At 50.8% G+C, this 27,219-nt stretch overlaps 1 long non-coding RNA gene and 3 other non-coding genes across 4 annotated transcripts; 3 read left to right on the top strand and 1 right to left on the bottom strand.

Annotated features, from left to right (window-relative positions):
- Nucleotides 1-88: 88 nt before the first annotated feature.
- Nucleotides 89-20,246, top strand: LOC138850404 (uncharacterized). Its single transcript, XR_011390122.1, has 4 exons — nucleotides 89-824; nucleotides 1,137-1,262; nucleotides 1,468-1,688; nucleotides 12,448-20,246. It is a non-coding gene; the product is annotated as an uncharacterized lncRNA (long non-coding RNA).
- Nucleotides 3,161-3,233, top strand: TRNAV-CAC (transfer RNA valine (anticodon CAC)). Its single transcript has one exon. It is a non-coding gene; the product is annotated as a tRNA-Val (tRNA).
- On the top strand, nucleotides 17,387-17,459 carry TRNAV-AAC (transfer RNA valine (anticodon AAC)). Its single transcript has one exon. It is a non-coding gene; the product is annotated as a tRNA-Val (tRNA).
- Nucleotides 20,247-23,952: 3,706 nt separating the features above from the next.
- On the bottom strand, nucleotides 23,953-24,023 carry TRNAG-CCC (transfer RNA glycine (anticodon CCC)). The gene has a single exon. It is a non-coding gene; the product is annotated as a tRNA-Ala (tRNA).
- Nucleotides 24,024-27,219: the final 3,196 nt, after the last annotated feature.

Below are 27,219 nucleotides of genomic sequence, written 5' to 3'. Positions count from 1 at the left end.
GCCCCCGCTGCCCCTGCCGCCCGCGGGCGCTCGGAAGCTTCGCGTGTCCAGCTCGGGGCTCCCCGGGTTCAGGGTCGCGGTGACGGCCGCTCTCGGGTCCTTCGCCGGGAACAGGGCTTGGCCGTCACGGGCGCCCCGGGGGACCCAAGGACTCCAGGCTGAGTGGTCTCCTCGCTCAGTCCTTGGAAGCCCCCAGGGTGTTGAAGTCACGAAGGTCTGTGCAAAGGGAGCCGCTTTTCATCGCCGAGTTCCCGCAAGTTCTCGGCATCCGGTGCCGGACGTGAGAGGCCCGCGGGGTGCCGTTTGCGGGTGGCGCTGGGGGCGCACGCCGAGAGGGGACGGGGCTTGAGGACCCGCGAGAAGGAGGAGGAGGAGGAGACGCGTGGAGCCTGACCCTGGCGTCCGAAGCCCACGGAGCCTCGCGCAGAGACAGTGAGGATAGATGTCAGGGGCTCGCTCTCCCCCTTGCCTGCCTGTCCCTCATCCCCTCAGTGGCTAGGCCAGCAGACCCCATTGCACAGGCCTGTGTGCCGCAGAGGGGGTGTTGCCCATTTGGGGTGAGCAGAAGAACACAGTGGCCGTGGGCATCAGCCTGCCTTTGACAACTGGAACGTAGGGGTTCCTGAGAGTCCAGACAGCCCCACCTTCTAGTTCTGCTATTGTGACTTCAGACCGTTCCCTGGCAGGCTCGGGCCTCTGGCCTTACTTCTGCAGTGGCGTCTGTGCGCGGCAGTGCCTTCGGCTCAGACCTCTGGCATCTTGGGCCTCACGTTTGTCTCTAAGGGGTCTGCGAGTTGTGGCTGCTGACAAAGTTCCTCCCAAAAGTAAGTTAGAGTGAGATCTGCATTCCTGACTCTCTTTACACCCCCCCACCACCACCACCACCATGATGTGAAGAAGAGTTACAGAGATACTAATTGTATCTGGTATCACTCACACCCTAGAGCTGAGCAGCTTGGAGAGCGTAGGAACTTACCAGGCAAGACCACCATCAGCAGAGTGTACTCCCATGTGTGTAACTAAGCAAGACGACTGTCAGCACAGTGCACTCACGTGTGTAACTAAGCAAGACCACCATTGGCACAGTGCCCTCACACGTGTGTAGCTCATTATTTGTGTTGCTTTCTCCTGCCCAGGCTCTGGCTCTGCTCTGACACAGCTTCATCATGGCAGTACCTCCCAGCACTGTTCCCAGCCCAACACAAATGTTCCTGGCACAACTGGCATACTGCTTGCTGTTTACTACATGGATGCGGGCTGAGGTGAGAGACTGAAAGGGCATCTTAATCATAGTAAAAACAAACGAGTGCAGGGCTCCGTGCACTTTCCCCCTGCCAAGGCAAGCCTCACAACTCATACCAGCACACACCATGGACACTGCCCTTGGGCCATTCTAGTGGATGGCTCCGACAAGGCTCCTGTGAGCTGTCATTCAATCTTACATTTCTGTCTTCTTCCCTACCTTAGGAGACAAGACTCCCTAGCTCAGGCTCGGGCCAGAGAACTCACCCACTTACGGCGCAAGATACAGGAAGGGAGAGAGGTCTGCTCCTTCTTTGCCCAGCACCTGAAGGACATGGGCCAGGCTTTTGAGGGCCTCCTCAGGAACACGGATGTTGCCCGCCATCTGGGACAGAGATTCCCTGAGCAGTAGCTGGCAGAGAGCCTTGCCAGAAAGCTCACGGCGGGTAAGTGGCTGCAGCTCCAAAGGCCCTTCCTCCTCCAGAGTGCCTCACAGGAGGGAGAACCATGCCCTTACCGCCCCAGCTCATTCGTTTGTTCTTGTCTGTGGCACTTGATTCACATGTGTTGTGGACTTTTCAGAGCACTCAGGTAATTCATTCGAGTTATTTTTTCTGGGGTTTCATCTACAGTCACTAAGAAAGAGTACAGAAGACTGACTTCATCTTGATGAGCATGGCAGGAAACAAACCTAATTTTTTTTTTTTTTTAATTTTCAAAGTCAGAGTTACAGAGAGAGAGGGAAAGGGGGAGAGATCTTCCATCTGCTGGCTCACTTCCCAGGAGGCTGCTGAAGCATGAGCCAGGAGTTTCATCCAGGTCTCCCATGTGGGTGGCAGGAGCCCAGGCCATGAGCAGGAGCTTGATCAGAAGTGGAGCAGCCAGGAATGCAACCATTGACTATATGGGATGCCTGCACTGCGGGCACTGGCTTAGCCCTCTACACCCCAAGGCTGGCTGCCAGATTTCATTTTTGAAATTTTCACTGATGTAGGATCCTAGATTAAGTGTTTCATTTTTCTTTTTTTTCCCTCAAATTTACTTATTTATTTGAAAGGCAGTGTTAGAGAGAGGCAGAGAGAGTGAGGTCTTCCATCTGCTGGTTCACTCCCCAAATGGCTACAATGGTCAGAAATGGCTACAACGGCCAGCGCTTTGCTGATCCGAAGCCAAGAGCCAAGAGCTTTTTCTGGGGCTCCCATATGGGTGCAGGGTCCCAAGGACGTGGGTGGGCTTCCATTGCTTTCTCAGAACAATCCCAAACACGAGGGCTCTGACGCCGGGGCGTTCCTCGACTCCACATCTAACCCGCCAGGAGCGCGTGTGTTCCTGTGGCTCCAGGACCGGCCTTGCTGTCACCCGCTCCTTCCTCCTGGTGACGGAGTTCAAGTAAGCGGCGCGGACCAAGGCGAGCAGACCCATGTCCCTCGCGTCCCCCGGGAGTGGCACTGGGCTGTCCTTGCGCGCCTCCGTCGGCTCTGTCCTCCGCTTCAGCCTCTGCCTGGCCTGCCCAGGGCCCAGGGACCGTGGCGGGGCCCTGGCTGCGCGGCTCTTGTGGGAGGGGCTGGCACCCGGCAGCTCCCGGGGCGGCCCGCGGAGGAGCTCCAGCGGCTCCTTCGGGGATGCGCGGGGGCGTTGCGAGGCGCAGGCATGCGGGGCCGCAGGGAGTGCGGGTTCCCCAGAGGCTGGCGCCCGTGCTGCTCCCGCAGGAGAGCGGACACTGCCCTCTCTCGTCCAGCAGGACCCTAATGTGTTCGTGGAAACGCGCGGGGTTGTTATCCGGTTTTGGTGGGGGAAGTGACCTATGGCGGCGGGAAGGGGACCAGAAAGGCACCACATTGTCTCATGAAGATACCAGGGCACAGGCTTCTTCTGCATGGCTTTTGGGGAAATATTTTGGCATACAGTTCTGTGATTGGTTTCTGTAGTGTAGTGGTTATCACGTTCGCATCACACGCGAAAGATCCCTGGTTCGAAACCGGGCGGAAACAAAATTCTTTTTCTGAAGCCAGGAGAATAAGAGCAGAGTGAGGATAAGTGGCCGTGTCCACGTGTCCACGCAGCTCACATCAACCAGACCTCGTTTCTCTTCTCCCGTGCTGGCCATTGTCACCCCGCTCTTGCCAGATTTACAAGAGGGAAATGCTTTCAGGTTTTCTTTCCTCTCTTTCTTTCTCTCTCTCTCTCTCTTTCTCTTCTTTTCTTTTAAATATTTATTTATTTGAAATACAGAGTTAGAGAAAGATGGAGACACAGAGAGACGTCTTCCTTCTGCTGGTTCACTCCCCAAATGGCCTCAACAGCTGAAGCTGAGACAATCCACAGCCAGGTGCCAGGACCCTTTTCCAAATCTCCAGGTGAAGGAAGGGGCCCAAGGACTTGGCCATCCTCCACTGCTATCCAGGGAAGCAGCCGGGACACGAACTGGAGCCTATGGGGAAGCCAGCGCCGCAGACCACAGTGTAGGCCCCTCAGGTTTCTTACAGTGAATCTTCTCCACAGGCCTCAGTCCTCTGCCTAAGCTGACACGGAACCAGTGCTTTCTGGTTTGTGAGCTCCAGAGGGGAGCTGAGGAGAGGCCTGCTTGGCTTCCCACCCTATGGGAACACAGCGGCAGAACCCACTGATTGGTGGAGAGAAACTTAATTTAAATCTGCATCTGGATCTCAAACCAAGCTGATACTGTCAATATTCCTCAGGCACCCCGGTTGAAAGTATATATTTACATTAACCCACCCCCACCCAAGAGAATTCTCAGGACACTGTGAGGGTTGCATGCCCCCTCTGAAGGTTCAGGCAGCCGACAGTTTTAATAACTGGAAATCCAGCATGTTCTGAGTGGGTCCTGATGGCTCCCAACCCCTTGCCCACCCTCTCTTCTGCTTTGTCCCTGGCGTTCTTGGTGCTGTCTTCACTGGTGTGGAGCCACCACAGCCAGAGCTTTGCCTTTTCTCCCAGGAGAGCTTTAGAGCCCTGGTCTTAGATGGTGCTGCTTGGAAGGGCTTGGGTGGCCAGTGGAGGATGGCCCAAGTGATTGGCCCCTGCACCCATGTAGGAGACCCGGAAGAAGTTCCTGGCTTCAGCCTGGCACAGCCCCAGCTCTTGAGGTCATTTAGGGGATAAATCAGCAGATGGAAGATTTTTCTCTCTCTTCCTCTCTCTGTCCCTGTAACTCTGCCTTTCAAATAAATAAGTAAATCTTTAAAAAAAATAAAAGCTCTTGCTGACAGCTATAGGGTCATAATAATTTCACCACACACTGGAAAGAGGAGAGGTGAACAGCTTCTCACTGCTGCAGGCTCAAACACCAGGAAATACCAGCCTCTCCAGGATAATGGACAATCAGTACAGACTTTCAGACTAGTTTTCCTGTCACACACCATCAAACAGAGAATGCATCTCTGTCAATCATCACCTAACAGAGATCACACCAGATGTTCACTTGATAACACCACACTCAGAAACCCCCAGTGATGCCCCTGGTGGGAGAAATTATGATGCAAAAATGAAAGAAAGAACAAAAGCCTTGGTCCAGGACCCACGTTCAGCATGCAGGAGTCAAGAGCTCTGTTTCTGCGCATGGGAGAACAGAAGAACCAAGGGGTCATGAGCCCATAGCACTTGGGCCCAGGTTGGCCTGTTGGGTGCAGGTTCCTTTGGCTCCAGTGATGCATCTCACATGGACAGATGGTCTGGGCAGAGCCCCAGCAAACATCTGGCAAGGAATACTATGGAGAGAGTTATCTGCATGCTCACTGACCATGGTATAGCAGGAAAAGAAGCATTGGCTTCTCATCACTTCCTGTGGAAGCCAAAGCAAGATCTCTGAAGATATAAAGGAAAGCAGGAGAACAGATGTCTGACACCATGAGGATTCGCCTCTGGGATAGTGGCTTGGCTGAAAGCCATAAAAGAGGTCATTCTGGCAGCCTTCTCTGGATCAGTGTAACCAGGTCATCACAGAAAACAGTTGCAGTTATTGGAAGTCTGCAAGCTAGCTTAGAAGTTTAGCTGTCAACACCCACAGCTGAGCAGCTGTGGAAAGTGCCCACCAAATCCTCCTGTTGCACCAAGCTCTTAGTCAAGCAGGGGGGCCCACTCCCCTTGTTGGATGTTCAGAAATCACTGAACAGTAAGCTTGTGCTGACAAGTAAGTGAAGAGAGGGACACTAATGGAGTTCATAAACCAACTGGAATATGACTTAGTGCCATTCTAGGAAAAGAGCAGTTTCCAAGTTGGCTGATATTCGAGGCCATGTATACCAGCCATAAGGAAGCAGTTGCACAGGGAACGCTACACTGTGGACACAGCTGCACAGGGGCTAAAGACGTGCATGATACATCTTCCTAGTGCACAATACAACGACCTCTGTGGTGCTCTCATGAAGCCAATCAGGCTTCAGAAGATTTTGAAAGTACTTGCACAGAGTACAGAAACTTATTTTTACAAATTATTATTTATAATGGTGAGAACACTGTTGATAAAGCAAGCACAACTGAGGCACACGCTTGGAGACCAAACACTGCTTTCGGCCTTGTATCACAGATGTCAAATGCAAGTCCCACAAATGGACCTCACCGGTGCCAGCCCATTGGGCCCCAGGACTGCTTTCCTCCTCAGTGTGTGTTTCAGGCCTCCTGGGCTCCCAGCAGGTGGTCTAGGAGAGTGGAATGACGTGGGGAGGTGGCCTTTGTGGGGATAGCAGACAAGTAGAGACAAGAACAAGAATGTGCTTATCCGCGTTCATAGCCGGGTAAAAATGCGATAGCAGCCGTCCCTGGGTGGGCTCGAACCACCAGGCCTTAGGTTACAGCCGAACGCGCTAACCGATTGCGCCACAGAGACTCGGCTCCCGGGGCACAGAGAGGGATCCTTCCCCGGGTCAACTTCCGGCTTTGAAGGGAGACGTTTCGGGCTCCGGAGCCCGGCCACCGCCGAGAGATGAGCGGGAGCCCCACTGTGCGCCACGCAGGCAACCGGTGCTTAGGGAGGTCGAGCAGCCGCGGGGCAGCGTCGTGGCCATCCCGCCTCAGGAGCCCGCGCCTGCCAGTCAACGCGGTCCACATGCCGCCAGAGCATCTCAGTCTGTAGGCCGGTTCCAAGGTGTAATGGTGAGCGCTCTGGACTCTGAATCCAGCAATTCGAGTTCAAATCTCGGTGGGACCTTTGCCTTTAACTTACTAGAACTGCCGTTTTGGCTGTTTAAACGGGATTTATTACCGCTCCCGAGGTCCTCCCGACATCTAGGGGACAAGAAGGCCTATCTGCAGGGTACGGACTGCTCTGGGCCTCGGCGCCTCCTGTTCCCGGCCGCACCTGGAACCTCGCAGTTTCATCCAGCTCTAGTGCACTCTGGATTCCGCGTTCCAGAAACGGGTTCTTTACACTGGCCCGGTCCCCAGGACAATGACCGAGCCTGGGGGATCCCAGTCCTGGGCGAGGCTGGGGCTCCTGCCCTCGCCATGCGCGAAGGGGCGGAGGCACACAGGGCGCCCTTGGCCCTGCTGGGGCTGAAACCTGAGCCCGTGGGGAAATCACCCACGGCTATTGGGAACAGGTGGGAAACGCCGGTGTCTGGACCGCGGATTTCATCCCTGCAAAGTCTGGGTGGGACCTACTCGAGTGGGTAAAAAAGACTTTATCCAGGACGCCCAGGAAGCGGGAGGAGCAGGGGAGAGACCGTTCTACAGGTCCCAGGAGAGAGCTCCCAGCCTGGCCCTAGGCTCCACCAAGCGGGTTTTGAAAAAATCACCATACAACGGTCAATGAAGTACTCTTTGCAAGAAAAGGCATATTTAATAAAAGAAGAAAAACTTTCTTGTGCTAAATGTTTGTTAAAATTACCTTGAGAGGAAGGTGCAAGAGAGTTCAGGAACTGAGGGATGCTTGATTGTGTAACGGAGACTAGCCGACAATATTTACCCTGCGTAGGATTTGAAAGGTACATAACCTGCTTTGCACTGAGGTTTGCACACTGCAACCTAGTAGTCACCTGCTCTTCAGCTGATCAAAGCCAGGGGAGAGCGCGAAGGAAGTACCCCACGACCACAAATTCTGCAGTCGAGTTTCCAAAATTTCGGAAATCGCAGCTTTACACGGCCTGAACTCTTCACACGCGCACACTTTGCGCCCCTTACCCCGAGCGCCCTTCGACCTGAAGCACGCACAGCGCACCTGTGTGCCGCCAGCGGTGCCGCGCTTTCTCCAAAGCACGGGAAAGCGGTCGTGAATCTGCAGCAGGTCCCGGCCCAGCAGCCCCTGCGTTGCTCTATCTACATAGCTACGCCCCTTCCGTGACGCCACCGGAGGCAACCCGCCCTCCCCGCGCCCGGCAGCTGCTCCACCAGCGCGCCCTCCGCGAGCTCAGAGTGACAGCTGTGCCCGCCCGTCCTTCCAAACCCCACCCCTGCGGGTGCCCCGACCCTGGTCCGCATGACTGCACCCGTTCTTATCCTGAATCAGGCCTGAGACCTTTTGTCTGAGGCCCGATCGCCCTTCTCGAAATAATCGCTCTATACGCGCAGAACATTTAAGGTCATCCAAGATTATCTTCATGCGGGAACTCGAAATGAAAAGTGGACTTAGTGGATGCCGACCGGACGTCGAAGCCAGCAGCAGAAAGAACCCGTCTTCATGAAGCTGGAGAAGGCGCCCGGGGGCCGCAGACCGTCATCGTGACGGAGCACCGCTGGTGTCAGGAAGACGGCGTCCACTCTGACGGCGCGGATCCTGCCGGGGGTCCGGGACGCGAGGCGGTGCTGCCCCGCAGAGCCGATAACCACGCTCACGCCTGTCCCTGCGGGGCTCCCGCGTCTCTCAGGGCCCGCTCCGCACCTGAGAGCTTATGCACGCCAACGCCTTAGAATCTCAAACAAGGAGCTCAATCGTCCCACGTTGAGGAAACGTCGAAGGGGCGTTCCCGCAGAGGTGTTGAACCCGCGACTGGATCGTCCGCCTTCGGTCATGAGAACGCGGGAACGCGGAGGGTGGAGCAAGGTCGGGCGCCCACAGAAAGGTCGGCTCAGCGGGCACCAGCGCCCTCTGTTCTGCTGTGCTGCCCAAGTCCCGGAACCTTTACCGGGAGGTTCTCCTTGCAGACGAGTGGCATGGGGGCTGGTCGGGTCCTGGCAGCCAGGACAACACATCCCTAGTGAGGGATGAGGCACCGAAGTTCCCTGGAAGAACCCGACTGCTGAAAGCCTCATTCAATCCCGCTCCCGGGGTGCTGACTGGGAGTCCCTGTCCAGGCAGGAGTGCAGAGAGATTTTTCTGGGAATCTGAGCAGCCCGAGTGGACACACTGGGCACGGTCCTGACAGAGTTGGAGCTGGACACCTGACAGAAACGGAAGCCGAGCTTTTTCTCTATACAGCACCAGGGAAACACTTCTGGGGCGAGGGTATAGACCCCCACATCCCGGATGGGAGTGAGCACCTGGGCTGTGCACCTGATGGCTTCTGCTTCTAATGCTTGCTGTGCCCATCCTGGGAAGCAGCAGGGGTGGCTCACGCAGCTGGGAGAGAGACAGCAGGGCAGAGGACTCCATGTAAGCTGTCTTCCTTTCTCAAGCCTTGCTTGTGACATAAGAAGAAATGCCATGGGATTAGTGGGTACTCTGTGTGATGACACTTTTTTTTGTTTGTTTGTTATATAGTTTTTTTTTTATTTAATAAATGTGAATTTGCAAAGTGCAACTTTTGTATTGTTGTGGCTTCCCCCCCCCAACCTCCCTCCCTTCCATGGCCCTCCCCTCTCCCACTCCCGCTCCCATCCCGCCCTTCATCAAGTTTCATTTTCAATTACCTTCATATACTGAAGATCAACTTAGTATATACTAAGCAAGGATTTCAACAGGCTTTACTCACACAATCGCACAAGGTATAGGGTATTGTTCGACTAGTAGTGTTGTTTTAAGTTTCATAGTAGAACACATTAAGGACAGAGATCCTATGTGGGGAGCATGTACCCAGTGACTCCCGTTGTTGATTTAACAATTGGCACTCTTATTTATGATGTCAGCAATCACCCGAGACTCTTGCTATGAGCTGTCTAGGCTATGGAAGCCCCTTGAGTTCACCGACTCTGAACTTGTTTAGTCAAGGCCATATCACAGTGGAGGTTCCTTCCTCCCTTCAGAGAAAGGTGCCTCTCTCCTTGATGGCCTGTTCCTTCTGCTGGGGTCTTGTTCACCAGGATCTTTCATTTAGATTGTTTTTTGCCACCGTGTCATGGCTTTCCATGCCTGTGAGACTCTCGTGGACCTTTTAGCCAGATCTGAATGTCCCAAGGGTTGATTCTGAGGCAGGAGTGCTGCCATTCTATGAGTCTGCTGTGTGGTAATGACACTTTTACACAACTCTCTGGTGAGGGAGAATCAGAATCATTTGTGTCCAACCACAAGAAAAATGAATGCAGCTGGGCGTTTGTGAGAGAGGAAGAATCATGCACCCTTTTGGAAAATGCCTGTTCAAGTCCTTTGCTCACTTCTTAAAGTGGAGTGTTTGGTTCATTGTTGTTGACTTTCTTGAGCTCTGTATAGCTTCTGGATATTAATCCTTTATCAGTGTCATAATTTGCAAATGGTTTCTCCCATTATGTCGGTTGCCTCTTCACTTCACTCATGTTTCTTTTGCAGTGCAGAAGCTTCTCTGTTTGATGGAATCCCATTTGTCAAGTTTCTCTTAATTGCCTGTGTTTCTGGGTTCTTTCCCAAGAAGTCTCAGCCTATGCCAATGTCTTGTAGGGTTTCCCCAATGAAATTCAAATGGCCAACAGACACATGAAGAAATGATCAGATCACTATCCATGAGGGAAATGCAAATCAAAACTCCAATGGGTTTCCACCTCACCTCAGTTAGAAAGGCTCTCATACAGAAATCAACAAAGAATAAATACCAGCAAGGATGTGGGAGAAAAGGTCCCCTAATCCACTGTTGCTGAGAATGCAAACTGGTGCCGCCATGGCAGTGGACAGTATGAAGATACCTCAGAAAGCTGACAATAGGTCTACCATATGACCCAACAAACCCACTCCTTGAATTCACCCAAGAGAAATGAAAGCAGCATATACAAGTGTTATCTGCAGCCTCATATTCATTGCAGCTCAACTCACAATAGCTAAGATATGGAATCAATCCAAGTGTCCATCAAAAGATGACTGGATAAAAAAAATTATGATGGGCCGGCACTGTGGTGCAGCGGGTTAATGCCCTGGCCTCAAGCGCAGGCATCCCATATGGGCACCAGTTCTATTCCTGGCTGCTCCTCTTCTGATCCAGCTCTCTGCTATGGCCTGAGAAGTCAGTGGAAGATGGCCCAAGTCCTTGTGCCCCTGCACCCACATGGGAGACCTGGAAGAAGCTCCTGGCTCCTGGCTTTGGATCAGCACAGCTCCGGCCATTGCGGCCATCTGGGGAGTGAAGCTGCAGATGGAAGACCTCTCTCTTTGTCTCTACATCTCTCTATAATTCTTTCAAATAAATAAAATAAATATCTAAACTTTTTTTTAACAGATATTAGAAAGGTAAAATGGGAGCCTCTTCTCATCACTGCAGGTTCAAATATCAAGGTCTACCAGAATGCACAGGATGATAGGCAATAGAAGATACTTACCCACAAACATTGAATGGAGCCCTGTAGGTACCAGAGAAGTTAAGTTCATAACATCAAAACTAGAAACCCATAGTATGTTACTGGTGGGAAAATATGACACAGGAGTAAGATGGAATGAGATAGAGATGATAGATAAAGGGAAAGAGAAAGAGAAAGAGATAGAGATAGAGATAGAGATAGAGATAGAGATAGAGATAGAGGTAGAGGTAGAGAGGGACAGGAAGAGAGAGAGAGAGAGAGAGAGAGAGAGAGAGAGAGAGAGAAGACATTCTACAAAGTCAAAGCACTCAACTTCTGCTCTTGAGATTCAACAGAAGAACTGAGCCCACGTGAGACACCAGCTCAACAGGGGAAGATTCTCATCTCCGTGGAGAGCCATTGCTATGGACACTGCTCCTCCAACGTCTGGCACCATCTGTCATGGAGTAATAGAGGCAATGGTCTGCACCCTTCAATGACAGGGGTATAAAGTTTACACCACAGCAGCCATTCTCTAAGATCCCAGTTGGGGACAAGGGGGTAGGGGACCCTGACTGCTGTCAGAAATGAGGGGGGGAGGGGGCGAAGATGGCTTTCAAGGAGGTTAAAAGCAACCAAAGCAATCCCTGGGTGTGGTTGAACCACCAACCTTTCAGTTAACAGCACTAACTGATTGCGCCACAGGAACTCATCTCTTAGCGGCACAGGGACGTGGCTGTGACTTCCCCAGGCCACTTGTCCCGCGCTGCCGCCAGCCTTGCAGAGTGACTCTGTGCCCTCCAGAGCCTGGGACTCCGCCGAGAGGTGAGCGGTAGCCCTGCAGTGTGTTCGGAGGTCGGGCAGCCGTGGGGACAGCCGCACGGCTTTCACCCCACTGCCTCAGGAATCAGTAGTCTTTCAGAAAAAAAATGAGCAAAATACTGCTGAAAATAATGTGCTAAAAAATTGAAGCAAGGATGATTCATGTTGGTCTTTGATAAAATACAAATTTACTGTATTCAAATTCAAATTACAATATCCTAGATTCTTACTGAGGAGTAAAACCAAACACAAAAATATCTTCAGGTTATTTAAAAGTCTCAAAATATCTTTAGCCTGTCCTGTGTGCACCAGATAGGCATTTGCTGAACTCCTGCTGATTTGAAATGGATTTAGGCAAATTTTCCTGCAAATGTCTTCTCTTTGCTGTAACAAGGCTGTGAATGGCATGTTTGAGCTCTCATCCCGGGACCTGGCAAAGACCTTCATTTTCTCCTGAGGAGCAGCACGGAGGATAAACTGAGGCTGAGGTGGAGCTGGCGGGGGTCTAGCTAACTAACCTGCAACAGCAGCTGGGAGCAGGGCTCTTGGCAACGGGAGGTGCTGGGGCCCTGTGTCCCACACCACGGGCAGCTAGCACACTTCAGGATTCTCTGCCTTGCATGTGCTAGCGCCACCATCTCCTTCCGGCCTGTGGTCCACTCCTGTCACTTCTCCCCTTCCCCACAGTCGGGCTCCCTCTGGCCTCCATCTCCACCCAGCCCCATCTCCAGCCCCAGCCCCAGGCTGTTGTCAGCAAGACCACACAGAAGATTGTTCATGAGGTTTATTGGTTTGTTTGTTTTTCTATTTCAGGTAACAACTTGTGGGGTCATAGTTCACCTGAAGGAGGATGGACTGGGTTCGAAGAAAGTGCACCACTTTCCCATTCCCCAGCTCCCTGATCCTGGAGACAGTCAGAAGCAGTGGGGAGTCAAGTTTATTGCACGCATAGCAAAGCCTTTTAAAGCACAAGATAGCAGGATTACTGGGGCAGGGCATAAGGACTAACCAATTACTTAAAAGGTCATTTTACGCGGTGACTTTTTACAGGACCAGCCATATGTCTGTACACTCATCATCAGTTGTCACCTCCCCTGCTGCTGCGGGTTCAGTCAGCATTGGTGGTAAACGACTTTGGGTACCGCCCACCTTACTTCCTTTGGGCGCCATCTTTGAATTGCCTCCTGTGCCTAATTTCCCCACAACAACTGATGTTGGAAGTTGTTTTTGTTTAATTTAAATGTTCTTGTTTAATTTCAAAACCAACAAAGTTTAGTCACCAATAAATCCCCATCTGACAAGAAAATAAAACAACAAAGCAAGTCTAAATCAAAGCAAGAAGACCTCATGCATGAGGACCTAATTACAAAGCAGGACCACTGGTCAGTTTGCTTGCAGAAATCCCAGCCCTTCCCTCTGCAAATGTGATAGCCCCTAAGACACCAAAGCCTAGATCAGGAAAGGATCCTCAGAGGCCCTCATCCTTTTCCCTACCCACCCCCAACCTTTGGATGACAGAGGCTGTGGCAGCTGGACAAAAATAGCAAGGACTTGAGTCCGGGAACAGGCAGAAAAATGCAGACGATTTACCAGCTCTTAGGCACATGTTCATTTTCCTTGAAGGGTGAGAGTTTAGAAACCTCACAGAAGAAGGTTTATTTAACATACATATTGTTGCTTGTATTTTTATACAAATCAAAATTAAAACATTCTCCAGCTCAAAACAGCAAGTAATTCCTTTAGAGAAATGTATGTATGTGGCAGGTGCAGAAAAATGCACACACAGATAGAAAGAGAGAGAGCGAGATCTTCCATTTGCTGGTTCACACCTGCAATGCCTATAGCAGTCAGAGTCAGGCAGAGGGAAGCTGGCACCATGAAATACATCCAAATTTCACACATGAGTGGCAGGTAACCAAGTCCTTGGGCTATTTTCTGCTGCCTTCTAGACACATTGGCAGACAGCTGGACTGGAAGTGGAGGCAGGTCTTGATGCTCTGCACTCTGATACGGAATGCAGGTGTCCCAAGCGGCAGCCCAGCCCATGGCACCACAATGCCTGCCTCTGAACTCCCAACTTCATATGTGCACTCCTGTACACTACAGAGTGGTAGCACCGGTCCAGGGCCATCACTCATTCCAGAATCAAATGTCATTAAGTCCCTGGGATTGCTCACAAAAATGTGCTGTGTCCCTGACTCCGGAATTGTGATGGCTCAGGAAGAAATTCTGTGTTGTAGGAGGCAGGTCTGTAGAGTCTGTAGGAGAGCAAAGTCACACAGGTCACTGCCAGACAACCCAAGGGAACAGTCATAGAATCTTTGCAATGAGTGTTGAGAGGCGGCTCTTCACTCCTGATGCTGAAAGTCCTCCTGAGGAGCCCAGATTTCCATCCTAAAGATTTCAGTGCAGCCCACAGAGAGAGACATGTGCCCAGATTGCACTGGGCATTTTCACAAACTTCAGTCTTGTTTGGATTTCTTTTTCTGACGCGGAACTTTTCCTGTCCACTGACTTGTCTTTGGCAATCCAACATAAAGCTGGACATCTTTGAAACACAGGAAGCCCCAGGCTTACCAGACCTCTAGGCTAGCAGGCTGATTCAGGTAAGTACCAGGAAGACACTTCCCCCACACCCTGGTGTGGGAGGGGCCTTGGATGAGAGAAAATGAGACAGAGAAAAAATAAGAGGCATAGAGAGAGGACCCCTATCCAATATTTCACTCCTTAAATGTGCACAACACCTGGGGCTGGGTCAGGCCAAAACCTGGCTCAACCCAGTCTCCCCATGGGTAGGAGAGGCCCATGTGCTTGTGCCCATCTCCCCTTCAGCAGATGGCAGCTGAGGTCTCTCTGGGTCCCTTTAGCTGTAGCAGGACTGCCTGGAGCCACCCAAACTCGCACAAGCTCCACACATGCCTGGAACTGCCTTCCTGGCTTTTTCCTCTCTGAGATTTCCTCCAGCCCCCTTGACTTCCCAGCTGCTGTGGTGGCCTCGACCTTGTCCAGCAACTTGAAATGAGCAGACAACCGAGCTTTGCTCTCAGCCACATCTGTGAAGCTGGAACAGCGGCTCCATTCTTCCAGGAGTCTGCCTGTTTTGTTCAGTCCCCAGCAACTTCAGATCCTTTAAGAAAGATAATTCCACTAAGTTTTCAGCTCTCTCCTGTGGGCGAGTTAAATCTGAGAGGCAAAGCGGGGGGCGGGGGTGCAGAATGGGCATCCAGCAAGTCGAGAGAGAGCCTGTGCTGATGTGCATCCCGCAGAGCTGTGTGACCTAGCCAAGCCAGGGTCCAGACTACTTCTGCCCTTCCAGAGAGTTTCAGGCTTTCGAAGACAGATCTCCTACTGCTGAGGTTTCAAGGACACCACCTGCATCCCACAGGAAATTGCAAAACAACGTCTCCCTGACCGGGCATCGAACCCGGGCTGCAGCAGTGAAAACCAGGGACACACATCACCAACTACTTGATTGGTTTCCAGGTAAGGCGAATCTGAGTGCTCCCAGAGCACCTAGCCACACTTGCGCCTCCTCCCCCTTCAGGGAAGCCCCGGGAGGCCGCCCCCTCCAGATTCTCTCCAAAGGGTGAATCGCACCGGACCCACCAGGAGCCCCGCCTCGCAGGCAGCTCCCTAGTCAAAGCTGTCAGGTGCGTGTGCAGCCAGGGGCTACGTCCCGGCTGCGGTCAGAAATGACGCAGCCTTGGGGAGCAGACAGCGGGCCTCGGGAGAGATGTGCGCAACCGCCAGGGCACCCGGGGGTGGCGGGAGCGAGCAAGACCCGGAGGCGCACGGTCGACAAGAAAATGAGAGTTGAGCTGTTACGAGCTCCAACGACAACGCACACGCAAGCAGGGATACAGACGCCCAAGGGAATCTCTCCCAAGCAAGGTCTTGAGGTCCCCAGGGACCACCACCAGCCCGTCCCTCAAACCCTGCCGCCCCTGAGTGTTTCCATCTCAGCTGGAGCTCGGTCCCCATCCTCCCCACGCTCAGAACAATCCCAAACACGAGGGCTCTGACGCCGGGGCGTTCCTCGACTCCACATCTAACCCGCCAGGAGCGCGTGTGTTCCTGTGGCTCGAGGACGGGCCTTGCTGTCACCCGGTCCTTCCTCCTGGTGACGGAGTTCAAGTAAGCGGCGCGGACCAAGGCGAGCAGACCCATGTCCCTCGCGCCCCCCGGGAGTGGCACTGGGCTGTCCTTGCGCGCCTCTGTCGGCTCTGTCCTCCGCTTCAGCCTCTGCCTGGCCTGCCCAGGGCCCAGGGACCATGGCGGGGCCCTGGCTGCGCGGCTCCTGTGGGAGCGGCTGGCACCCGGCAGCTCCCGGGGTGGCCCGCGGAGGAGCTCCAGCGGCTCCTTCGGGGACGTGTGGGGGCGCGGCGAGGCACAGGCGTGCGGGACCGCAGGGAGTGCGGGTTCCCCAGAGGCTTGCGCCCGTGCTGCTCTCTCAGGAGAATGGACACTGCCCTCTCTCGTCCAGCAAGGACCCTTTCATGTTCGTGGAAACGCGCGGGGGTTGTGATCTCTTGTGGATGGGAGAAGTGACAGACAAGATGGGAAGAGGACGGAGAATTCACGACATTGTCTAATCTGAAGCCACCAGGGCATCCGCTGGATCTTGGCCCTCCAGTTTCAGTCTAGGGAGCTGTGGCGTTCACCTTACACGCAGCGGGAGCACTTGAACTTGGTGGGTGTGAAGCACACGCGGTGACCACTGCGGTTACGAGAAGCAAGTGCTGGAGAAAACGGCTCGTTCTATCCAAGCTTCATTTTTACATTCAAGTTCAAGTGAGAAGGAGAGGAAGGACCGCGCGTCTTTGGCTAGGTTGGGAACCCCGCTGCAGGCCTTTGGGGTGAGGCTACGGGAAACCTCGGACTTTGAGGTTCTCCAAACGCTGCCCGCGGGCGAGTCCGCGTTTCCAGAGCTGCTGAGCTGGATCATCACAAAGACCAAAACGGAGATTCTGGTAGACCGGGTGAAGGGAAACTGCCCTGACCGCGGAACAAGCCTGTGCTCTCCTGCGTCCTAGCTCGAACGGTGGCCCTGAGACCCCAGCGATCCACTCTTCATCTCGCGGCCTGGTCCTCACTCGAATTCAGTCCAGGCCGGGAAGCACAAGTGTGGGTGTTCCGAGTTTTCCGACAGCCGAATGCCCTAACACGCAACCTGTGCTAACTGAGCTTGTGACGCAAGGGTCAGATTGAAACCGCGGCCCATGGCATTGGCGCCGTCGTCGGGAGGAGGACAAGCAGAAGTTGGGGCGAAAGGCCCGCGAGGGACAGCGCGCAGGTGAGGCCCCGCCGGGTCTGGAGGGCGGGAAGAGGGCCCCCGCAGCTTCCGCTGGACCCCAGCGCCAGCCACCTGCGTAGAGCCAGGAGCACCGACAGCCCGGCCGGAGCCAAGAAGACCACGAAGGCCGTGCGGGACGCTCCCGTGGCTCGGCCGCACCTGACCCGCAGCTCCTTCAGCTTCTGGGGCTGTACAGTCAGCGAAGAACGCCCCCGGCGGGCGGTTCTGCACCCGGTAACGCTGCGGGAGACGCCCGATCCCACAGCCAGCTCCGGCGCGAGGCCTCTCAGGTGGAGTCCCTGATTCTTTGGACGTCGCAGGCTCCTTATTTTTGGGGGTAGTTGGTATTTTCTTGGAGCTCATGTTATCTAATCTCGAAATGTAGTTCAGTTTCCTATATTGCAAATATGACGCTGCAATGATTTTCCAGGGTGCATTTTAACGCACTGCCCACTGGTGGTTTCCGTAGTGTAGTGGTTATCACGTTCGCCTAACACGCGAAAGGTCCCCGGTTCGAGACCGGGCGGAAACAGTGTTTTCCTTTTCCTAAAAGGAAACAGTTTGACTCAAATTTAAATGCTTGCCCCCAGAGAAATATTTGCTCCGATCCCATAAAGATACCTGTATGGATACAACCATGTCACCATTGCTCATTAATTTTTAAGGTTGGAGGGGGGTTAGATGCCTATGTTGTACTTCAGCGAGTGTAAACAAAGGAGCTCCACACATTGATAAAATTTGATGGTCCTTTATTGTCGCGGTGGAGAGTGGGCTCATCCCTAAAGAACTTTCAACCCTGAAGACCAAAGCAACAGGGCTTATAAAGGCAAAAACCACAAAACAGGGAGGGGAATTCATGGTTGCTAGGATCGGGGAATACATAGCAACTGGGGTCATGCTGACCTAAAACCTATGCGAAACTAGTTTCAATTATAATCTTGACAATACTAGTTACAATCTTAACAATTCCACTATAATCTTGACATTAATGCAGGCATTGGTTTAATCACATGTAGGACATAGACAAATTACATTTTTATCATTAACCCAGGTGTAGCCTATCCATCTCCAAGCTTGAGCGATCATGCTAGGGGGTTTCTATGCTCTGCCAAGTGTGATGTAGTGCACTGCTATTGTTCAGCTGTTTTAGATCATAGTTTCAGACCAGAGTCTCACAGTGTTGAGGGGGCACCTTCCCAGAATGGAGTCTCAAGTGCTTCAAAATGGAGTCCCTACTATCATGGTGTTACTTCACCTACAATTATGGGCTAGATAGTAATTATAGTACAGGCAAGCTATGCATGTCTACACTAAATAGAAAACTGATCTAGATTGCTTTGGATATATGGTACTGGCAGAAACCTTAATTAAAAAGTGATTTTTGAATTAATTCAGAACAATATTTGGAGTTTAAGAGACAAATCCCTAGGAAGATATTTATTTCAGCCATGGAGGACCAATATTCCATATGGAGTTCAGTGACTTTCCTATTTTTTTCTTCCATCAAAAGCTCAGGAAACTTTGGGACCAAAATTTAGAAATGAGACACATAACTTGGATATATCTCATGAACATAATGGGCATAATTTCCCTGGGGGTGGGGGGAAGCCAGATACAAACAAGTACACAATGTACTTCAAAAACTTCATAGAAAAAGGAATTAAAACATTTGTTTTGGTGAAACATTTATGCAATCCATGCATTTTTCATGATATAATTATTTTTGTGTGAACTTTCTCAAGACTGCTCATCTGCATGGATTTCCAAAAAAAAAAAAAAAATTACAGCAAAGACTTACCTTTGACTGTCATTTCCCACAATCTTTTTGAGTATCCTTGTACAATCGTTGACATGATTTTAAAAATAGGCAATTATGAGCTCTGGTGATAAGACTCAGAATAGTGATTAACTAAGAGAGAGAGAGGGAAGGAATGGCTTGGAAAGGGGCTCCACACACCTTTCTTGAATCATAGCAATCTTCTATAACTTGAACTGGGTGCTGACTGCATTTATCAAAATTAACCATACCGCAGTAATTACCTCTTTTTAAAAAGTGCTGTACCGTAGTGCAGCAATTTACAATGTGTACTGCAGTGCAATAATTTATTGTTCCCATAAAAACTAGGATACAGGGAGTGGAGACAAGCCAGCCTGGCCCACGGCTTTTGATTTGGCTTTTTATTGTAAATTCATTCAATGCTCAATCTGGTTTCCTGTGAAAAGAAAAGAAAAGTCCGACTGGTATTTTAAATGGCTCTCTCGGGAGAACGGCTACGACCACATTATTTCATTGGTGGAAGCTCCTACCTCGGGATCCCTGCGAGGCAGCAGTTCACCATTGAGGATATTTCCCATCCAATTGTGACAAAGAGTACGTCCAAGTTTCCTTCTTTGACGTGGCCGGCTCCGGATTTGTGAACGGAGAGGTTTACTCCTCTTCGGATCGCTTCGGGCCAGGGATCTCCCTCCGCGCCAGTGGCTGCAGGAGTTGAAGCCAAGCGACACCGGTCCCTTCGCTAGCTGCGGCTGGAAGGCGTCGCGGTGTCCCGGGCTCGAATTGCAGACCTCCAGGCTGGAGAAGCTTGCTGGCAACCATTGTGCCGCCTATCATTTGGCGACTTCAAAAATAAAGCGAAATACTCTCTTCGCTGCCTCCTTCTTGGACGGCTAGAGATCCTTGAGCGTTTCTCTCCCATGCGCGTCTCCGGTTCTTCCTCCCGCTTTTTCCACACGGTCACGATTCCCACCCCTGGGATCTGGCCGGTGCTTCCCCGCAGGCCTCCTGGGAGGTCTCCTTGTCTCAGCGACGCCTCTGCTTTCTTTGGCTCCTTTTCCAGCGTCTGCTTTTGGCGCGGTCACTCACCCGCACCAGTCGCACCGACCTCACGGACTCCGCCGAGGGCAGCCGGGCGGAGCGCGGAGTGGGAAGCGCCGGCACGGAGCCCACGGGCGCGCTCGGACCCCGTGGGCCCCAGCACGGCTCCCGCGGACTCGGTGGCGGACTCGGGCGTCCCTGGGGCGCTGTTTCCGAAGCAGGCGAGGAGTAAGGCGGAGCCAAGGACACTTGGCAAGCCCTTCTGGTGTCAGGGTTTCTAATGGGACAGACGCGACAGGGTCCCAAACACTCCCGAAGCTTGGAGTTTGCAGTTATCTTGCAGCGAGGAGGCCAAACCTAGGCTTTCAGTGAATGCCTAGTGTATTCTGAAACCGGAAACATGATACTTCCCGTGTCTCTGTGGCGCAATCGGTTAGCGTGTCCAGCTGTTAACTGAAAGGTTGGTGCTTCGAGCCCACCCAGGGACTAGTCAAGCTTTACTTGTAAAAGGAGGGTTAGTGAGCCGGCGCCGTGGCTCAATAGGCTAATCCTCCACCTTGCGGCGCCGGCACACCGGGTTCTAGTCCCGGTTGGGGCGCCGGATTCTGTCCCGGTTGCCCCTCTTCCAGGCCAGCTCTCTGCTATGGCCAGGGAGTGCAGTGGAGGATGGCCCAGGTGCTTGGGCCCTGCACCCCATGGGAGACCAGGAAAAGCACCTGGATCCTGGCTCCTGCCATCGGATCAGCGCGGTGCGCCGGCTGCAGCGGCGGCCATTGGAGGGTGAACCAACGGCAAAAGGAAGACCTTTCTCTCTCTGTCTCTCTCTCTCACTGTCCACTCTACCGGTCAAAAATAAAAAATAAAAAAAAATTAAAAAAAAAAAAAGGAGGGTTAGTGCGTTTGTGGTCATTGTTACAAATATGTTACTGAAAAGAAGACAACAACCTCCTAACCTGGGTGTCTTGTCCACCAGATAGTACAATCTTAGTGCAATCTTTGTCAACTTGCCATTCAGATGCTCCACATAAAGACCATGGCCCCTTTTCACTTGTGCCTAACATAAGAAAACTATCACGATCCACAAACCAAGAGGCTATTCTTCCCATTAGCATCCTGTAACTTCAATGCTATTGTTAAGTTGATACATCTTATGTGGTAGGAGTAAGGAGTGAGCAAGAGAGACTAACAGGGAGAGAGAGAGAGAGAGAGAGAGAGAGAGAGAAAGGAAGAAATACTTGTAACTATTACATGCTTGTTTCTGCAACTGGTCTCATACAAGTCTGGTATTTGTAACTGCCTTCTTTCACTCAGTTCCATGTTCCTCTGCTCTCTGCAAGCACCTCAGCTGGTCTTTGTTATTCACCTGCTGTGTGTGGGGCTGGGGGAAGGGGGGGGGGTACATGAACCTGCATTCCTAAAGTATCTGGATCATTAACAATCCTGTCTGAATTGAGTTGGTTTGGTTTTCCACTGACTTATCTCAGGGCTCTAAGAGATGTCTAAGAGATGTCCAAGGGATCTCCTGTGCTTAGACATAACTCTTCCTTGCCTGCCTCCATGGATGGAGAAGCAGTTCAACTTGCCCTTGGCAATCTGGGTCCACCAACCTAGCCAGCACGGTAGCTTCCTTTTTTGCTTGTGGATTCAGAGGCATGAGACGCCCAAAGTGGCTGAGTGGCAGTCTTAATGTTCGATAGAACCATTGTCTGTTGATGGGTACATTCCTCCCTTCTGAACTAAGACTTCCAGACCAGAAGAATGTGAAGGCAAAGGTAGAGAAAGCCAACTATTGCTGATGTATTACTAGCAGTAATAATGAGTGGTGCTGCTTCCATTTCCACTCCTTGGTCCCTGGACCTGTGAATCCTGGCTATGGGAGAAACAGCACCGCCTGGTGAACGGTTGCCTGGAGAACCTTGTCCCACATAGATGGCATGGTAACTGAGGCTTCAAGAGGTCATTCCACTGTTCTAATCAGACCAGAGGCTTCAGGATGTGAGAGAATGTGGTGAAATCAATGAATTCCATGAGCCTAGGCCCACGGCTGCAACTCATTTGCTACAGAGTGAGTTCCTTGACCAGAAGCCACGCCATTGTCACCATAACTGTGAGTAAGACATTCTGGAAGTCCATCCATCCAATGTTACGACTCCTTCACTATTATCCTATACCCTTAATATCAATTTCCACATATATCTCATGTGTTTCTGTCTTTGTAAATGGGAAGAGTCACGTAGCTCTTTTGGAATATACTGCACCTCCTCAGGGGTTTAGAAGACAAGTGTGGGTGAGTCCATGAGGACTCCATATTCTATTCTGAGGCCATTGCCTCAGAGCAGAGCACTGAAGGCTCCCCAGGCAGAGTTGAGTGAATCTCCTCCAATGCGTGTTGAAAGGCTCCTTTACTGGCAAGGAGAACACAGCAAAATTTAGAGCTTTGATGCCTGCGTCTTCATCTGGCTTTTCTCACATGTGTCGCTTTCACTTCCCATGATTCCAGCCCTTCTTAATCAACTCTCTCACTTAACAGTGGACACCGTACAGGTTGGGTGCCAGAGTCCAGCTCCAGCCGGTCCAGCATTTCCTGAAGGTGTGAGAGGCATCGGCACAGGAAGAAATGAGAGACACACTCACAGCAAGGCTGAAGGCATGGCTCTAGCTTTCAGGCACCAGACTTATCTTCATAGCATAAATCACATGTGATTCTTTCTTCTTACAATAGCAAGTCTGTTGTCCATTTTCTTAGAACCATTGACCTTGTATTTTATGGTGCCTCTAGATTCTATGTCTACATCTAGTTACAGTTTCTTTGATTTTCAGGGTGCATATTTAGAGCATGGGTTACAATCACAGACAGGTGCGAGACAATGGGCTGCCCACACAAGCCAAGGCCTGGAGTGCTGTGGAGCTATGCAGAAATTGGCTACACAAGCTAGAATAGTACCTTCCTAATCTAATCTTTACCAGAAGCCCCAAGTTCAAAGCAGGCCCTTTTTAAAATGTATCCCCTTTTGTAGTTCTCTCTGTAACTCTTTATTTTCTTGATTGCACTTATCTAAAGGTTCACTTAAGTCTATTCCACAGGTTTGATATCCTAACCATTGTTGTATTTGTAGCACATATTGAATTAAAGCTTTAATAACATTTATCGTTGTTTTAGTGGAAAGTATACACCAGGGAGCCTGTTGCCTTTTACTTCTTTCCCACAAACAGCTCAACCTTGCATAAAGCATCAACCCCTTCTCCTACACTGACATTTGACTTGATTACAATCCTACAAATCAATGGACATTTTGGGGATTATGAGTCTAAGTGCTCTTCCCTAAAATTAGAAATGCAGCAATCCTTAGCAGAACCACTAGGAAGCTCTAGCTTTCTTATGCAGAGTGTAGTTCCCATCAAATCTAAAACCACCAAGAGGACCACAGCTGTCATTCTCACCCCTTGCTGAGACACCTTCTGCTGTGACCTTGTCAGCCAGCCTAAGTTGCCTTGGCCTCACCAGTTGGCAATTCAGTTTGCTTTGTTACTCAGCCCCTCTTCTCAGGATGTGTGGTTTCCCCCAGTCTCAGTTCTCAGGCTACAGGGGATAGAGGTTCTTTCAGGGAAGAGGAAAGAAAATTTTAGGTCGCTTATCTTCGGTCAGGAGGTCTACATGTTCTTCCTCAACATTTGACTGTTGTTTAAAGATAAACACTTTGTTTTCTTTTATTAAAGATGTAATTTTCAGGCCAACACCTGTTGACGCACACACTACGGGGGACGTGGACCCATTCTCAGAACAGCATTGAACTTACGGAGGCAGAGATGGTGGCCCAGGCCAAGAAATCTGGTTCACGGTGTCTGTGCCCCAGGCCCCCGGGTGCTCCCGCCAGCTCCGCGGCTCCTCTCCTTCCACAGAAAGGCGGCTCAGCGCTCAGCCCAAGGTCCACTTCGTGATCGAGGACCTGGGTGTTCTTGAAGTTTTCAGGGACTGTCCAGGAGCTTAGGTGGTAGTGGCAGTGGCTCCAAGAACCAACATTCCAAACTGCAAAAACTCTCCTAAGCTCTTATTGAGCATAGTAACTTTGAGATCCCACTAAGATTGTGTTGCTGCTTCATGGGCTCTTGTCCTCAGTTCAGGATCACCTAGACAAGGGTCTTAGCACTGGCCTATGCAGTGCAATTTTGCAGAGAAGTGTAAAGATCCAAAAAATGCAAAGAACAAACCTGCATTGGCCGGGAATCGAACCCGGGTCTCCCGCGTGCGAGGTGAGAATTCTACCACTGAACCACCAATGTACCTACCACTACTGCAGTCAAAGTGGTCACTACTGAGAGTATCCCCCAAAACAGCCATTTTTGCAAAAGAGGTTTATTGAAGTGTTGAGTAAAAGCTAACAAACACACCCATACAGAAGTATTTTAATAGAAGACTTTCACAAAACTATCAATATCAAAATGTCTAACTTTACCTGAAGCAAATCAAAAAAGGTTCTTTGCAATTGTATGACAGCTCTCCATAGTGAAACATCAGAAATTCATTCAGGTTGCTTGTTTCTACTGCTGTCTCCAACGGCCAGCTTCCAAGTGTTGCCTTAGTGGTTCTTAGAAGGTGACCTAACTGGTAGGGGTAGGTAAGTAAAGTTCTGATCAGAGGAGAAAGCAGCAGCAGCAGACGCAAAAGAAAGGAAACCAAAGGACAGAATCAACATAGAGAAATGAAGAAGTCAATTTTGGTTCATGGAATTGTAGTTTGTTGGACTTATGGGTTTTCTGTAAAAGTAATAACCAATCTTATGATAAAAACATATTTTTATCTATTTTATATGATGTTTAAAGCATGTACAGGGATGTGTGATATAAAAAGATCAACAACTCTTGAGGTCAATGTTGATTTCTTTGGGAATGTCCAATTTCCTCAATTAGTATGCTTTAATTTATCAGTTATGTAAGGATGTTGCTATTTTTTTTTAAACTTTTATTTAGTAAATATAATTTTCCAAAGTACAGTTTATGGATTACAATGGCTTCCCCCCCCCCCATAACTTCCCTCCCGCCTGAACCCCTCCCATCTCCCGCTCCCTCTCCCATTCCATTCACATCAAGATTCATTTTTAATTATCTTTATATACAAAAGATCAATTTAGTATATATTAAGTAGAGATTTCTTTCTTTCTTTCTTTCTTTCTTTCTTTCTTTCTTTTTTTTTTTGGACAGGCAGAGTGGACAGTGAGAGAGAGAGAGAGACAGAGAAAGGTCTTCCTTTGACATTGGTTCACCCTCCAATGGCCGCCGTGGCTGGCACACCATGCTGATCCGAAGGCAGGAGCCAGGTCCTTCTCCTGGTCTCCCATGGGGTGCAGGGCCCAAGGACTTGGGCCATCCTCCACTGCACTCTCAGGCCACAGCAGAGAGCTGGCCTGGAATAGGGGCAACCGGGACAGAATCCGGCGCCCCAACCGGGACTAGAACCCTGTGTGCCGGTGCCGCAAGGTGGAGGATTAGCTTATTGAGCCATGGCGGCGACTATTAAGTAGAGTTTTCATCAGTTTGCACCCACACAGAACATACAGTGTAAAATACTGTTTGAGTACTAGTTATAGCATCAATTCACAGTGGACAACACATTAAGGACAGAGATCCCACATGAGGAGTAAGTACACAGTGACTCCTGTTGTTGACTTAACAACTTGACACTCTTGCTTATGGCGTCAGAAATCTCCCTAGGCTCTAGTCATGAGTTTCCAAGGCTATGGAAGCCTCTTGAGGTCGCTGACTTTGATCTTATGTAGACAAGGTCATAGTCAAAGTGGAAGTTCTCTCCTCCCTTCAGAGAAAGGTACCTCCTTCTTTGATGGCCCATTCTTTCTACTGGGATCTCACTCGCAGAGATCTTTATTTTAAAGAAATGTTGATGGTTGAAATGTTAACATATTGGTCTTTTGATGAAGTTCAAATAGTTGAGAGTTCTGTACCCAGTTCTCCCTGGGGAAAGGAAGATGAGGAGAAGAACCTGGAGAGTTGTTGTTCCCCAAGTCAGGTCTGGGAGTCCTGCCGTCCTTGGAGGACAGAAGCCGTGACAGGGGATCGTGCTTCTCTCACTGAGAGGCCATGCAAGGTCCACGCTGGGTCAGAACTTAGGGCTCAGCAAGGGAATCAACCTTCACTTTGAGCTTGCATAGCCTTGGTTTTATTTGTCCTCTGTCCATCACCCAAGACACACACCAGGTCTGGCCAATACACCTTCAAATACTACCTCTATATGCCAACAACATCCATATTTATTCTTACAAACCTGCATTTCCTACTCTCAACTTCCAATTCTCAGCTCAATGTTGCATGCATCTTAGAGTCTCTGTTAAATCTCTGCATCAGGTCTGTCTCCAGGAGACCCCCGCTATCTTCATGAGACCCAATCCAGTCAATATACAGTATGTGAAAGCCCTGTCCAATGGGTGCCCCCAATAGGATAACCTAATTAACAGGTAGTAATGGCTTAAAACTTGGGACATGTCCTCAAAGCCAGTGTCCAGCTCACGCACTCCACTTGCTCTGCTCTTGGACCAGACGCCTTCTCTGTCACTTGCCAATCAAATACAAGTTTCTTTTCGAATAAAAGTTTCTGGCTCTCTGCCAACTGTTTCTTGGCATTTTATTTCTCTACTAAGCTGAGGAAAAGAACCCCTGCGACTCTCCTGCAAGTGCCCTCCCCTTGGCCACCACTAAGAAAAGCCTTCCACCAGCATATGCAATAACGGGTGTGTTGAAGTAGACACTGAGACTACTGGTGTGGCCAGGTGGGGGACCTCAGGACAGGAGTCACTGACAGGGAGCAGAAACTGGGCTGTCACATGACAGGGCGTTCAGGAAGCATGAGAAGACAGGAAAGCACTCCATAGAACTCAATGCATGCTTTGTTTGGGGCTAATGGAAGGTAACAAGCAGCATGAATAAGCTAGACTGAACCTGTGAGAAATTATTGTAGGACTTTGGTGCTAGCATAGAACAAGAAAAGTATTCCAGGTGGTTTTTTGAAAACCTTTGATGCACCTTAAAATAGCTTGTTATATCTACCCAACTGATGGAACAAGTACATAAAGGCTCAGCCATTCTCCCTCACTGCCCAAAAGAGAGAAACTTTGGTATGTGTTTCTTGCCCTGGCACCTCCATTGGTTCTCACACCGTATTGCCTTCATATTCCACCCTGCATTCTTTTTTTTTTTTTTTTTTTTTTGACAGGCAGAGTGGACAGTGAGAGAGAGAGACAGAGAGAAAGGTCTTCCTCTGCCATTGGTTCACCCTCCAATAGCCGCTGAGGCTGGCGCATGGCGCTGATCCAATGGCAGGAGCCAGGTACTTATCCTGGTCTCCCATGGGGTGCAGGGCCCAAGCACTTGGGCCATCCTCCACTGCAGTCCCTGGCCACAGCAGAGAGCTGGCCTGGAAGAGGGGCAACCGGGACAGAATCTGGCTCCCAACCAGGACTAGAACCCA

Source organism: Oryctolagus cuniculus, chromosome 7 (assembly GCF_964237555.1).
Source record: "Oryctolagus cuniculus chromosome 7, mOryCun1.1, whole genome shotgun sequence".
Classification (NCBI taxonomy): domain Eukaryota; kingdom Metazoa; phylum Chordata; class Mammalia; order Lagomorpha; family Leporidae; genus Oryctolagus; species Oryctolagus cuniculus.
The sequence above is the reverse complement of the archived record's forward strand: the minus strand, read 5'-3'. Positions and strand labels throughout refer to the sequence as shown.